The sequence below is a fragment of the Numenius arquata genome, chromosome 2 (genome assembly GCF_964106895.1).
Source record: "Numenius arquata chromosome 2, bNumArq3.hap1.1, whole genome shotgun sequence".
Lineage (NCBI taxonomy): Eukaryota > Metazoa > Chordata > Aves > Charadriiformes > Scolopacidae > Numenius > Numenius arquata.
In genome coordinates, this window is record NC_133577.1 from 125,172,396 (window position 1) to 125,186,637 (window position 14,242).

The window sequence follows — 14,242 nt, forward strand, 5'->3', positions numbered from 1 at the left end:
AGATCTAGGGGAACAAGGCTGTTTTCCATGCCTGGGAACCTGCAATACCACAGAAGCTCACCTAACTCAAAAAACACTTCCTGCTCCAGCAGTACCAGCTGCTTTTGCTCATAGCCCTGTTGTTTGAGATGTTTCCCTGATAATCCACGTCCCTCCCACAAGCAGGTAACAGTTGCACCAAACACAAGCCACTGCACACCCAGTGCCACAGCCACACTGCACTTACCTTTAAATGGCCCATCACAAGGCAGGGTTGTGAGATGGAGCGTGGCTGAGATGAAATAAATTAATCCACCCCCTCCAGCAAAGAGAGAGCTGCAGGAGGGTGGCACAAGGACACTTAAAGGTGATGTCAACGAGGTGGACAAATTGGTAAGAGCAGTTTGGGAGAATCATCTTTAAAACCCCCATGACAAGTGTCGCCAACACAGCATTTGGATCAGATTTGTCAGGACAAGGTCTTGACCATCAGTCAGACATCATGGGCATCCCGAGCATCAGTCAGACATCACGAGCGTACCAAATCCATCCGAGACCCAGGATTACATACATCGCTTCCAGCATCTCACCTCCACAAGGCAACGAGGTTGCCTCTCTGGGCCCCGTTCAAATGGATTTGCCACGTTGATCACCAGGAATGGCACATCCTGAGCTGCTGAGAACACTAAGGGATGCAAAGCATATGACAGTATAGAATCATAGAATCAAATTGTCTAGGTTGGAAGGGACCTTTAAGATCATCTAGTCCAACCATCAATGATATAATAACATAATCTTATGTTTCCACCGTTCCTTCAGTCCTCCATCACATTTGATAACTATCAGCCAAGCTCTGCCAGGCAGGTACATCTGGAACAGGAGAGCTATTTAACAATCCCTGAAGCAGCAACAAAGTCATTTAAGATGAGCAATGAGAAAGGATTTCACATTGATTGGCGACCAGGAGCTGACTGCAGACCCCATGGAAAAGGTATAGGTACTCTGAAGAAGAGTATTAGGGTTTTGGCAGGGATTGGGCAACATTAGATGGTCAATGCAGGCACCAAAATCGCCAGCAGTAGAGGTCCTCCCAAACCGGAGGGTCACCTTGGCAGGGATTTAAGAGCCTGCAGAGACAGACTGAGCTGCTGGGCTGAACCCCACTGTATTTCTGCCTCCCAGCACAGCCTTGGTGGGATGATTTCCCGGGCATCTCCAAGCCCTTTCATTGAGAACATGCAGAAGGCACAGCTGGCAAGGGCAGGCACATGCAGAAGCAGCTGACCCAGCCCATGTGGCACCTGCAGACTCATGCACAGCAGCTACCTGTCTGGGATTTGGGCCAAAGGGACATCCCAGGTAACTGGGCAGTTCTTTTATTTCAGTGGGTACCCAAGGAAATGAAATTGTAAATAAGTATTATTAAATAAAAGTAGAATAAATAATAACAATGAAAAGAATAATGAACAATAATACAACAAAATTAAAAACTATACTAGTAGAATAATTAGTAACAAAATTGATATTAAAAAATAACAACAAGGGTGGAGCCATCCAATACCTCAGTGACAGTATCTGGTTTCAATATATGACCTAATACACAGCTTAGCACACCACGATTAACACTGCGGGAAGCTCAAACCATGGTTCAACACCTCCCTCAGCACCCATCCTTGTCACCAAGCTGTCAACTGCGGCCAAAGCCCCAGGCTGGGAATGGATCCTCCATCCACACCTGGACCAAAACACAACCAGGACTACAAAACCCCCAGGACCAGCTTGTGAGGAACAGGGTTTTGAAGCCTGGTGGCACCAACACCGACCAAAGCAGGGAGGAGCCCTCATGCCAAAGCCTGATTCAGACGCTTATCTTGTGGTTTTTTTCCAAGAGCAATTTAATATTAAAGGGAACGAGCAGCTCCCAGGCCCAGGCCTGGCAGCTTTCAGGTGAGTGCACATATTCAGATGAAAATCCTGAAGGTGCCAGACCTGGAGGGTAACATACACTGATGTGCTGCAACACGCATGAATGCTTCAGCGGGTCTCTGTACTCAGGCTATGCTGGACAAGCAGAGACAACAAATCCCTGACCTGTTGAGGTGCAGCCTGAGGCAGAAGACATCAGCACTAATGAGGTGTTTGACATCTGCCAGGAGCCTTCACAGCCTCTGCACAATTATGCAGGTGAGTGTAAGGAGGAGATAATACATTGATGGTGGCTTGACACGGACCTATTGAACCTTAAATACTGGGTGCAGGGGCTGCTCTCCTTGCAGCCATGTGGGTCATCCGAGGCCAGGGTATCTGGCGAGAGAAACAATTTCCACACATCCCCTTGTACTGAATCCACCTGCTTCATGCTTATGTAGGCAGTGATCCTTCACACCTCCAGCAAAACCTCACCAGTGTCAAAGCGAACGCTGCCCAGGAAGCATCCGTGGACCATGCAAAGCACAATGGCACCCCAACTCATGCCCTGAGCTGGAGGGGCTCACTTGGCAGGGTTCCTTGGCATGCAGGTGAGACCCCAACTGCAGAGCACCTTTGCTGCATGACCGGCCCCAGGATGTCAGGAAATAGAAAACCGTCCCAAACCTCAGATATCTCTTTCTCAGCCCCATTCTTGCAAGTAAAATCATGCAAGTCGCAGAATCACAGAATCACAGAATTTCAGGTTGGAAGGGACCTTTGGAGATCATCTAGCCCAGCCCCCCGCCAAAGCAGGGTCACCTAGAGCGGGCTGGACAGGAGTGCATCCAGGTGGGTTTTGAATATCTCCAGAGAAGGAGACTCCACAACATCTGCAGCTCCATATGACTCACACAACATCAAGGTCCCTCCCCAAACGTGGCTGGCACAGATGCTGTTTGCTACGAGAGGCCAGAACTTTGTCTCAGCTACCAGCCGTCACAGTCATGAAGAAAAGCAAGCCCACCCTCTCCACATTTGCTTACACAGCTCCCAAACCACATTCAGTAAGGCACAAAATCCATCAGACAAAGGCAGAAAACATGAAGCCATCCTGCAGTGGACACAAACCTTGCCCACTTTCTAGGCAAAACTAAAACATAGAATCATAGAATGGTTTGGGTTGGAAAAGGGACCTTAAGGCTCATCTAGTTCCAACCACCCTGCCATGGGCAGGGACATCTTCCACTAGACCAGGTTGCTCAAAGCCCCATCCAGCCCGGCCTTGAACACCTCCAGGGATGGGGCACCCACAGCTTCCCTGGGCAACCTGTTCCCGTGTCTCACCACCCTCATAGTGAAAAACTTCTTCCTGAAAAACTACACATTTTGTTGGTTTTGTAAATATCTCCTGATCTGGTGGGTCTGATCTGGCAGGAGGCTTTTTTGTACCAGCTGCAACTGTCCTAAAATGCATATTGTGACATCAGATACAGCCAAATGGGGACAGCTGACTCCTACTACGGCATCTAAGACCACCTGGCACCACAGTTAGAGCTGTGGGCAGACTACGGACAGGCCACTGTGGCATCAGATCCAGCCTTGGTCAGTGGAGCAAGGTTAGTGCCACACTCAGAGCCCCCGTGACAGCTGCCTAGTTCCGTGCACTGACTTATGGGCTAAACAGGCCAGAGAATGGAAAATGTAATCACACTGTTTTAATTAAAGACAATGGAAGCTTTCCAGCCACATCGTTACAGCCCATGGGGAGACAAAAATCCCTGATCTGCTAAAGGGATAAAATAAAATGCATTGTCACGCTGGGGATCAAGCTGATCTGAACTTTGTATTCCTCATCTGCTGTGTGCTTAATTCTCGGTGTTTTTTTAATTGACTGCAGATTTTCTTTGGTTTCATAACTTTATCTTTGAAGCAGATTCTTTGTATTCCTTACAGAAACAGGCTTTGGGGTGTATGAGCAGGGCTGGTGGGGGGCTTCGCACTGCTGATAAGTGATGATATTTTCTCTGCAGCAGGAGCCAGCGTCAAGTGAGACGCGATGTAGAGTCTTCACTGATGAGCAAGGAGTGGGAGGCAGCAGCATATTTCCAGCCATAAAACAGGGAGACATTAAGAAGTTACAGGCAGCTTTGGCAACACAGAGCTCTTTAGCCCAGTGGGTAGAAAATGGATTGCAGATGCAGCAGCCTTGCTGGGAATCAAGCAGGGAAGAGGTGGTAAGGACCTGTGCAGGCAAGGGGCAGTACCCAGCAGTGATGGAAGGCAGCCATGAGGGCCAAGGCTGCTTCTCATGGATGTCACAGCAGACAGTAGGGAGAAAACAGTTCTTCTCTCACAGCCACTGCTGAGTCCTCTGCCTAAAATGTTCATCTGGGCACCGAGCTGCCAGGACAGAGAAGGCGGAACGAGACAAACCTTTTGGGACATGATGAAAGACCTTGAAAAGCACAGAGATTTGGGATCCCAGAAAAAGAGAGATACTTAGGATGTGCTCTAGCCACTGGGCTGAAGCTCACTTTTGGGATCTAAGTAGGCTTTTAGGTCTTCTCCTAAATGACTTGCATGCAAAATCAAAGGAAGTCTGAAAAGTGGGAACTGGAACCCAGGCTTTAGCTTCACATTTTGCTATTTTCTTCCATCCATTCCTCTTCTGTAGATATTTCCTGATGTTCTAAGTTTTGTCTTTCTGAGGACATTATATTTGGAGGAAAAACCAAGGGCACTGCAAATTGATTTTCTGAGTTTAACTCAGACTCCATGATACAAGTGGCAATTCAGTAGGATAAGCTCATTCCTTTTTTTCACTTTTTATGGATTTCATTAAGAAGCACGAACAGGCAAAAGTTCCTCTAAGCAATCATATTACCAGCCTAATTTGCTAGACTTTCATTAAAGCAATTAAAGATAGAATGATGCAATGACCCAGTTCGGGACCCAATTAAGACTGAATCAATAAATCAGTAGGTTTAAATCACCACCATAAGGCCACAGACAATCAAAACAAGTTATGAGGCTGATGCTAAACAGAATTACTTTGTTAACATTGCCACAGAATTTAAAGAATGAAATACTTTCCAGTTGAGATCCCCAGCTCTTCTTAGCACAACCAGCTTGGTGGTGATGGGCATGGCCTGGTTCAGGTCCATCAGCCTGCTGGGGAGCATTGCCTGGGTACCATCCCCAGCTATGCAGTGGCCATACATAGCCCTGTGCATGGTGACTTCCAGGCATGGGTGTCTGGACCCCATCCATCCGTTCAGCCACATTTGGAGATAGACCACCTCACTGGTCTGTCACCACCTCCTTTGCTCAGATAAGTAAATGCCCCAGGTGCTAAGCTGACATATCCTTCTTAGCCACAGCTGTTGGCTCTTTCTTGAAGGTCTTTGTCTTTCTTCCAGTGGAATTGCTGAACAGTTGTTTCTGTCCATAGATTTAATGTGAACTACTGGTAAACTCAAGCATATGACAACTGCTGCATAATGTGACTTTTTCACCCCAAATGATCCTCTTGGCCAGCATCATGGAAAGTTCATAGAATCACAGAATGGTTTAGGTTGGAAGGGATCTTAAAGATCACCTAGTTCCAGCCCCCCTGCCACGGGCAGGGACACCTCCCCCTAGACCAGGTTGCTTGAAGCCCCATCCAGCCTGGCCTTGAACACCTCCAGGGATGGGGCATCCTTCAGGAAAACATTTAGACTACTGACCTTATCAACATGTATTTGCACAGACACTCAGCTTCTCTGGGGAATAAAAGAAGGAAAACAAAGGGTGAAGGTTGAAAGTAAAGTCTGAATTCTACCTTTGTTCCTCAGGATCTTTAACTAACTTGTACATTATCTGGACTTGTTAGTGAATGCTTGGTCAATGCTGCAAGCTGTTGCCCTGGGCTAGTGAAGCCCATGACCAGGGAGGCTGTTAAGCCTCCATCCTTGGTGATATTCAAAAGCCATCTGGACATAGTCCTGGAAACCTGCTCTTGATGACCCTGTTTGAGCAAGGGGGTTGGACTAGATAACGTCCAAGAGGTCCTTATCAACCTCAAGCATTCTGTGGTTCTGTCTTGAGATTCCTGCAAAGCACACTAGGAATGAGCATGCAACTACTACAAATACTTAGGGAGGAAAGAGGAATTGGAAGTCCCTCAACACAAGCTTCCAAGGTAATCAACAGCTGACTCAGCAGTGGACTCTGATGATGACATGTTTGGTGGCAGTGAAGTTAAACATTGTCTTAAGAATTCAGCGTTAGCCTGATCGTAGCTGAATTCTCTCCTTAGATATTGTGACCAAAAAGTATCTGAAAGCTTGACCTCTTTCTTCTTTCCACACTTGAAATTCATGATAAAATCCTATAATTTGAGTCCTGAAAAGGCAGAGTAGCCTAGTCCCCAGCCTTCAGTTTATGCCATGTTGTCCCTCTGCTTTGGTCTGGCAGAGACATTATAATAATATAATGTAGTAAAATTAATAATATAATATAATATAATATAATTGCATTGTATTGTACTGTATTGTATTACATATATTTATATGTAATACATACACATATATTACATATACATATTACAGCTCCAGTGTGTGTCCATCACATACCCATGTTCTATCTGTTGAGAACAGGAGTTGATCCATCAGCTCCCATTGAAGGTCAGTATGGGTTCACCATGACTATGGTGGCACAGATTTTTTTGCATGGTGGATCAGGGATCCGATCCACTTAGGTGCTACGCTGAGCTGTGGTGGATCAGACACTGGGAGGGAAAGTTATGTGTCAGATCTTTGAGCAAATGCAAACTTGAAGTATCTCTGCTATAAACGTGATATGTTACTCACCAGTATGGAGGGCACCTGGGCAGCTGGACTCCAACAAAAGGCAGTATTTGTTTGAGATTTATTATGCATTTGTGCTAAACTGCAGGCTGAGGCAGAGATGTGAGCACAGCTCTTGCTCCTGCCTTAAAGAAAGAAAATGAAAAACATACAGGAGCCTATATGGCGCCAAAGAAAGCACAAAGCTCGTGAGTTCGATGGAAAGGACAAATTGCCTCTCAACTCTATTATTAATTTCCCTAAATAAAACACCTTTATGAAGAAGGTAAGTGAACCATTAATTGACCATAATGTTATCAGAATATTGCAATTATGAAAAGAAAAAAACCCTAAAGATGAAAAAAGAGAAGAAACTCTTGACTTCAGCATAAGTAAACAGAGTTTGAAAGTCAGGAATTTATCCCAGTGTAATCCAGAAAGCCCAAACGCCAAACAATCTGGAAATACTCAATTGAATACTTGCAGTGCTGATCCAGATGGTCCTTCTTCCCCACCCCCACAGTTATAAAAATGGTTATCATCACAGTAATTCAGCATTGTTGAGAGGCCCCACCAAAACAAGGACTCAGATGTGCTGGGCAGGGCACATACCCACAGCAGTGAAGGTGGACCTTCTCTCTGAGGGATGTTCAGAGCTGGGAGGAAGTGTAATATGATGGGAACTGCATGTCCCCTTGTCCCTATAGCAGCTTATGGTGTCCTGGGATTGCTCTGGGACAGCACAGGCCTATGTTGTCTCCTCATGGAGTCCCCAAAGGAATCCTCATAAATATGGTTTTGTGGGTACATAGACAAGCTGGAAGGTAGGCTCGGCCTTAAGGATGAAATTCACTGTAGGCATAACCAGAAAAAGGGTAGGACTGTCTATGTTGCAAGGAAAAAAGTGCCGTGACTGAAAGACCTGTGCAGAGTGTCTCCTTCTCAGCATCGCCTAGCCGTGGGGGGCCTGAACCACAGGGGGGGTCTGTCGCTGCTCAGATTGGATGGTCTTCAAAGTTGGGCACCTGCACATGTTTGCTTCAGGAGATATCACTCGTGCAAAACTCCTCTTGAATGTGAAAGAAGAGCTGCCCATAACCTAGCGATGCCCATCAGAGCCCTGGTTCTGCTGAGGGACAGTGCTGAGGACCAAAGGAGCTGAGAAGTGGGCCTGGTATAGAATGAAGAAAGGCTGATGTACGGCATAAGCCAGACCCTCAGTGTATACCAACACTCGGAAAGTCTTCAAAATAAGGACAGTCCCCTTCCCTCCAGTGCAAACATGGCTGTGGACCTTGGCAACTTTGCAAGCATAATATTTTCTGTAGCCCCATCTCGTTCTTGTCCCTCTGGCTTCTCTGTACTGATATTATATCTCATTTGTTTCAAACAGCCAAGAATTTGTTGCTGAAGTGAAGAAAATGCACAAAGATGAAGTAAATACTGACATGACATCAAGGGCCCATCTTACAGCATCAGGATTTCAATGGTCCTGTGGTGATCTTCTGTCCTGTCTTACTGGGGACTAGGAAAAGCTCAGCGCACGCTGTGTGATTACTGAGCCTACAGAAGAACCGTGAAATCCAAGACACGAGAAGAAGGTTTTCCTGGCCAAGATTTTAATTTCGTGGTATAATATGGGATAGGCCTTCAACTACCATAAGTTTGCAGAATTTGAGCCAAATCAGAAACTCCCTGACACCATTTTGGTACCTGGATGTACTTTTCCAAGATGTACCTTCCCATGGATGTGCTTTTCCAGAGCACAAGCAAGAGGTCACCTCATCTCTCCTGGTACAGTCTAGCATCTAATCCTAGTTCTGAGGCCACAGTTGCATACCAGAGCTTTGAAATAGTAATCAAATTGCTTCTGGTTGTTGTTTCTTCATCCACAATATAAAAGCTGTTAAAGTAATTTGCCTTCTCTTTCTATGGCTTTGAGTTGGCCGTTATCACTGCTGTTCATTTCAGCAGAACCAGATGTCTGAAACCACCTGGCTTTGACCTCAAGCATGGGCCCACCTTCCTGCTGGGTGCCCAACGCTCGTCTGGGCATAGAGATTTTGCCAGCTATATTTAAAGGGGAAGAAATTCTTGTGTACCAGTGACTGAAAGCCAGAAAAGCAGAAATCGAAGTGGGGAAAATTAAGAAAAAATACAGAGGGAAAAAAAGCAGTCATAAGTCACAGCAGGAATATGGTCTGGAGGAAAAGGAAGGCAATGATGGGGCTCACACAGCAATGTTTGGAGGCCACTGCTGACTGCAAAGGGGCTCAGAAACACCAGCAAAAATCCCATGTTCTTTCATGATTCCCACCACAGGCTGTGTAAATCACCAGGAGCATCTCAAAGGGGCAGCACTCTCCAACAACTGCATCTCCTTCACCAGCCCCACACAGATATTCTCAACCCCCCCAGAGACAGCCATGTCTCTGTATGTTGACACTCAGCATCACTTCCAACAGCTGCTTTAGGAAACACCTGAAGGACAAATCATCCTTTTTATCTGTTTTGCTATGGAGTGAATTGGGGAGAAAAAAAATCTCACTGTCCTTTGCGACAAAAAGGGACAGTTTATTGTTGCATAAAACACAAGGGAGCAGTGGAGCAGCCACAGAAATGATTCACTCCCTTTCCTGCCCATGGGTGGAGACTCATGCACTCAAAAACATCAGACTTCACATCAGGGTGATTTAATTGGATTTATTGGAGGAAAACAATTAGTCATCCCTTTAAATTGTCATTATGATAGAAATCTCGATATGTATACATGATTGTCAAGGCAGAGAACCACTTGCGACGTAGCCCCATTAACAATTTGCAGTATTGCAAACTCATTATGCAGATAAAACTTTTGCGATGCCTTAATACATGCATGGAGTAAATACACATTCTCCCTTCTGTTTGGACATGGATGCTGTTATGAACTTGTATCAATCACAAGACCTGCAATATTAGGCACACTGACATTCCTTGATTAAGGTTTAAGCCTTTGTAGAAAACATGCTTGCATTTTCATTGAAAGTCAACTGAGAGATGTTTTGCAGTTGGGGATATTTGGGGAGTCACTAGTCTGGGCAGACTGGGCTTTTTTCATTGTTTGCTGACCCAAATCAAATATCTATCTTAAAAAAGCCCCAAACTGACCAAAATGCTGTTTCTCAACTAGAGACCAATGTGCAACAGGATGCTGGCATGTTGGCCAGAAACATGAGTTACACCGTATCTCCCTCTGAGCTACAACCTTCCACGCTCTTTGCTTTGGGGGTCATGCTACAGCTGGATCTAGTAAGACATAGCATGTATGATGACATGCTGGGCTCAGGGGACGCAGATGAGAGATGGAAAAGCTCGGAGGTACCCTGAGCATCCCCCTAGGAGCTCCCACCCACCAGGAACCACAGTGCACATCCACCTCCTCATGAAGCCTTGCACCATGTGCTGCCTCAGCAATCTGAATTCAGGCTGATTTACAACCATTATTAATGATGATTTTTTTTTAGGCTGCCATGTAGTGCTTCAGCAATGGAACAGCATCCTGGCTGAACACCAGCCTTGAAGGTGGGCTCAAGACTTCTTGGTGCTTTCAGCCATCATGGAGCAGTCCCTTGCAGGATTTCCAAGGACTGATAACTTGCTCCCTACAGCACTGGCGTGGCGCTTTCTCTCCAGCCCCACTGCTTGGCTGTTCCCTGCCAGGAACCCAGAGCGATTTCCCAACCCTTTCAGATGACTCTGCTTTGAGTATTGGGAACTTGAGCATCTTCCACACTAACACAGCAACCACTCAGGAGCTGGGACCAATGCCCTGCTGATGCCCACAAGAGGATTCGGCCTGAGCTACTACAAGTACCATGTGGCCATCCTGTGCCCTGCCAGCACAAATGAAAATGGGTCAATGATTAAGGGGAGAGAAGGCAAGGGCATGATTTCCATGTGGAAGAAGGAAAAGTACCACACCAAACTCTTCCCACGTATAAATGGTGGTACTACATGGAGGTTCAAGGACTAAATGCTAGTATTTAGGTGGTGGTGCTTTAGAAAGGATGGGATAATTAGCTCAGCTCTCTGCCCTATTTTTGTGCAGGCAAATAATCACAGCATCTTGGTCCCCAAAATGCAGTTCATTCTGCAAGAGGTGAGAAAGAAATACCTTGTAGGAAGAGAAAAATACTAAGAATTGAGTGAACCAGTCTAAGATTTGACTAAGAAAAACGAACCAAAAGAAAAAACAAAGAGACACACCAACATGCTTCTTAGTAGTCCTGAGCATTAGCGACCCAGGGAAGGAATTTTTGATGCAGATCGAATTTTTAAGCATTGTATTCAAAAAGGGATCCTCCCCTCCCCGACTCCCTGTTTCTAGACGTGTGTACGCGACTGCTGCATAGTTTTAAGCTGCTCTGGATGGTGACTCTTCCTGTACATGCTGCAGAGCATTCAACAGAAAGACAAAATACATTACCAGGCTTTGCAGTATCTTGTTTACGAAACATCAGCTTTTGCATTTACTCAAACTTAACGATGGATTTCGAGTTACAGATACATTGAGTCATTTAAAAGCAAAAACGTAGAAGTAAACCCCTCGAAGAAAAGGCTGGGCTGAATGTGCATAAAGAAAAGGCTTGGGAAGTACAGAAACAGTGAACAGCAGTTTAATACGTGCAGTGCAGTATCATGCATTTATTGGACATTTGGTGACATCGTTAGTTCAGCAGTGTTTTTTTCACAACGCTTGCGAGCGTACATGCCCTGATTCCACTTTGGAGTATGGAAAAAATGTAAGAGCCACTCTTCTGACCTTATCATTTATGAACAGGAGGAAATAAATAGCTACCTGGAGAGACCAGTGGCACGGTTCGTGGTGGGGAAGGGGTCTTGAAAACCAGAGTCTGGGCTAAAGAGCCTTTATCCTCCGTTACAAACACTATTTACACAGCTTTGACCCAACCATGCAAAGTCGGACCAAAAAACATGAACCAACTCCTGAACCTCCCACTGGTGGGATCTGTGATCCCTGGGGCCACAACACGCACACACACACATGCACACACACGCACACACATGTGTCATGGAGACCGGACCACCCCGGCAGACAGGATGGGAAGGCAGGACCCAGCCGCAGGCATGCAGGGAAAAACAAAAGGAAGGGATTGAGTAAAACTTGCTGCTGGGCAAGAAATCTGGAATGACTAATTTACCAGGGGAAACTCTGCTTGTGCAACCTTTGTGAGCAGGTTGCCGTTTCCTCACTCAGCCATTGCTCACAGTAATTTGCCAACTAATCCTCTACGTGTGGTTTCCATGCTGTTTTCCTCGGATACCGTAGTCTTTTGTGTGCATTTCTGCTTTTTGCTTGAATGACTGTAATTCTTAGCATCAAATTTCTGGTGCAAATAAGCATGATAACAAAGTTGTGGATGCATTCAGGCCCCTTCAGACAGATAAATACGCATGGGAGCAAGAACGCAACTAATCCCATTAAATGGGAATTTTCATACGCTGAAAGGATGATACTCCTGTACCCCAGGGCTCAGTCTCAAAACTGTTATTTTGCCAGTAGATGAATCCCCTGACTCTTTGGAAAGAGCAAAAGCAACAGGCTAGAGTCTGCACGAACTTGTTGGCTGAAATCAACCTGGTGTTTTTATGCAGTGCTCACTTAGTGCTACTTTGGTCTGGAGCTTGTTACCACAGGGAGAAATAATAGCACAGGTTTTCCTATATCTGATCCAGTTAATGCCAAGTTCAGATCAAAGGACAATATTCTCACCACGCCTCAATGGCTAGAAGGTTTCTGGCTTTCCCTGGGGGCTTGTTTCCCTAAAAATAGGGTCACACTTAAGTAAGGGGCAGCCTCGAGGCCAGCTGCCATGGCAATTCTTGGGCAACTTGGAGGTCCATGTTCTGGTTTGCAGAGGGTTTGGGGAGAAAAGCCAGAGATCAGGGGCTGTGTTTGCTTCTGGGGCTGGGAAAAGTTCTGGACAAGCCCCAAAGTCCCTCAGGGCTGGGCAGGGGCCCAGAAGAAGGACAACTGGTTATAGAAAAAATACTGTCAAGAGCCATGGAGGAATGCAGGACACGTGCACAGTGGAAACCCCTATCTAATGCCTACCACAGAACTACATGGAGATGTCTACCAGTGGGCTGACATCCCTTTTTGTGGTTTGATTCATACCAGGAACGAACCTCTATCATTGCTTGGTTTTATATCAGCACCACAACCATAACAAACACACGAGGCATAGGTAAAATCCTACTTTTTTTTTTCTGCACCTACTACTCTAACGGCACCTGTACAACAGCAACCAGGACAGAGGAGACATCACCAACAGAGTAACACAGTCTCAGGAAAGCATCACTGCCAGGTTTTCCCCGTACTCCTACTTCCCCACTAGCCGTGCCACGGGGCCAATATCCACTTCGCGCTGCAGAAGGGATGATCCAGCAGAAAGTTAGGATGCACTGGGAATGAAGTCACATGCAAAATCAGCAGCGGAAGCCCCTGCCACTGCAACACTGACTTTCAGCTCGCAGAGTTCACGGGCAGCCTGTCCTCACAACTTCTTCTGCAGGCTAAGGGGCCAGCTGGAGGTTTTCTGGATTTTTTGTGTGTTTTGTTTTCCCAGCATGAGCACTGCTGTTGGCATCAGAGATGGCCTCTGTGACTCTGGAGGTAAAAATCAACAATCAAAGCTGCAAGCAAAGAAAAAGAAGGGGAAGGAGCTGAGGAAAACAAGTTATAAAGGAAAAACACATCGGTGCCAGTAAAGTAAAGCAGAAAAGGGTAACAGACAGGTGAGTCCAGGCTGAAGTCCTCATGTGAAAAGCAAATCACACATTGTTTAGTAGGACAGCCCATTGGGAAAGAGCCCAGAGGGATTCTTCTACCTGCTCCTTCATGGCAAGGCCAGTGGAGATTTGTTTTGAGTCTTCTCCTTTGGGACTATTAGCCCCTTCCCCACATGCACACACTCTTTACTCCTGTGTTTGCATTCATTTGTGAGAGTGGCTGAGCAGAGGTGGATTGGGGCAGGGGAAGGACACACAACGGCACCAGAGCATCCCTGGCAAGTGATGCCCAAGAGTTTGCTGTACCAGGCTGTGCTGCCAAGGGGCAAACAGCTCCAGCCCCCTCCGTAAATCCGGCCTGGGTGCTGCTAAGTCATCCTGGGTAACAGATTTATCCAGGTTTAAACTGAGAAATTTTAATCAAGAGATAGTTCAGGACTCAATGACAAGAGAGAACTGTAAGCATGTGGTGAACCCCCGGTCAGGTCTCCAGCTGTGTTCCACTGATACAAAAAAAGAGCTTCCCAGCACCCAAAACTGTAGCAGAAAGAAACAATTTTGCTTTTAAGTGCTTCTGTTTCTTGTCTTAAGATCCCAGCAGCTGATAGCAAGCCAAAGAGAATGATGATAAATTACACAACTACGGGAGAATATTACTTGCAGGAAGGAAAACAAATCACCTTAATTCCAAGTGTGGAAGGAAAGAATAGCCCTCTCAACAAAAAACACGG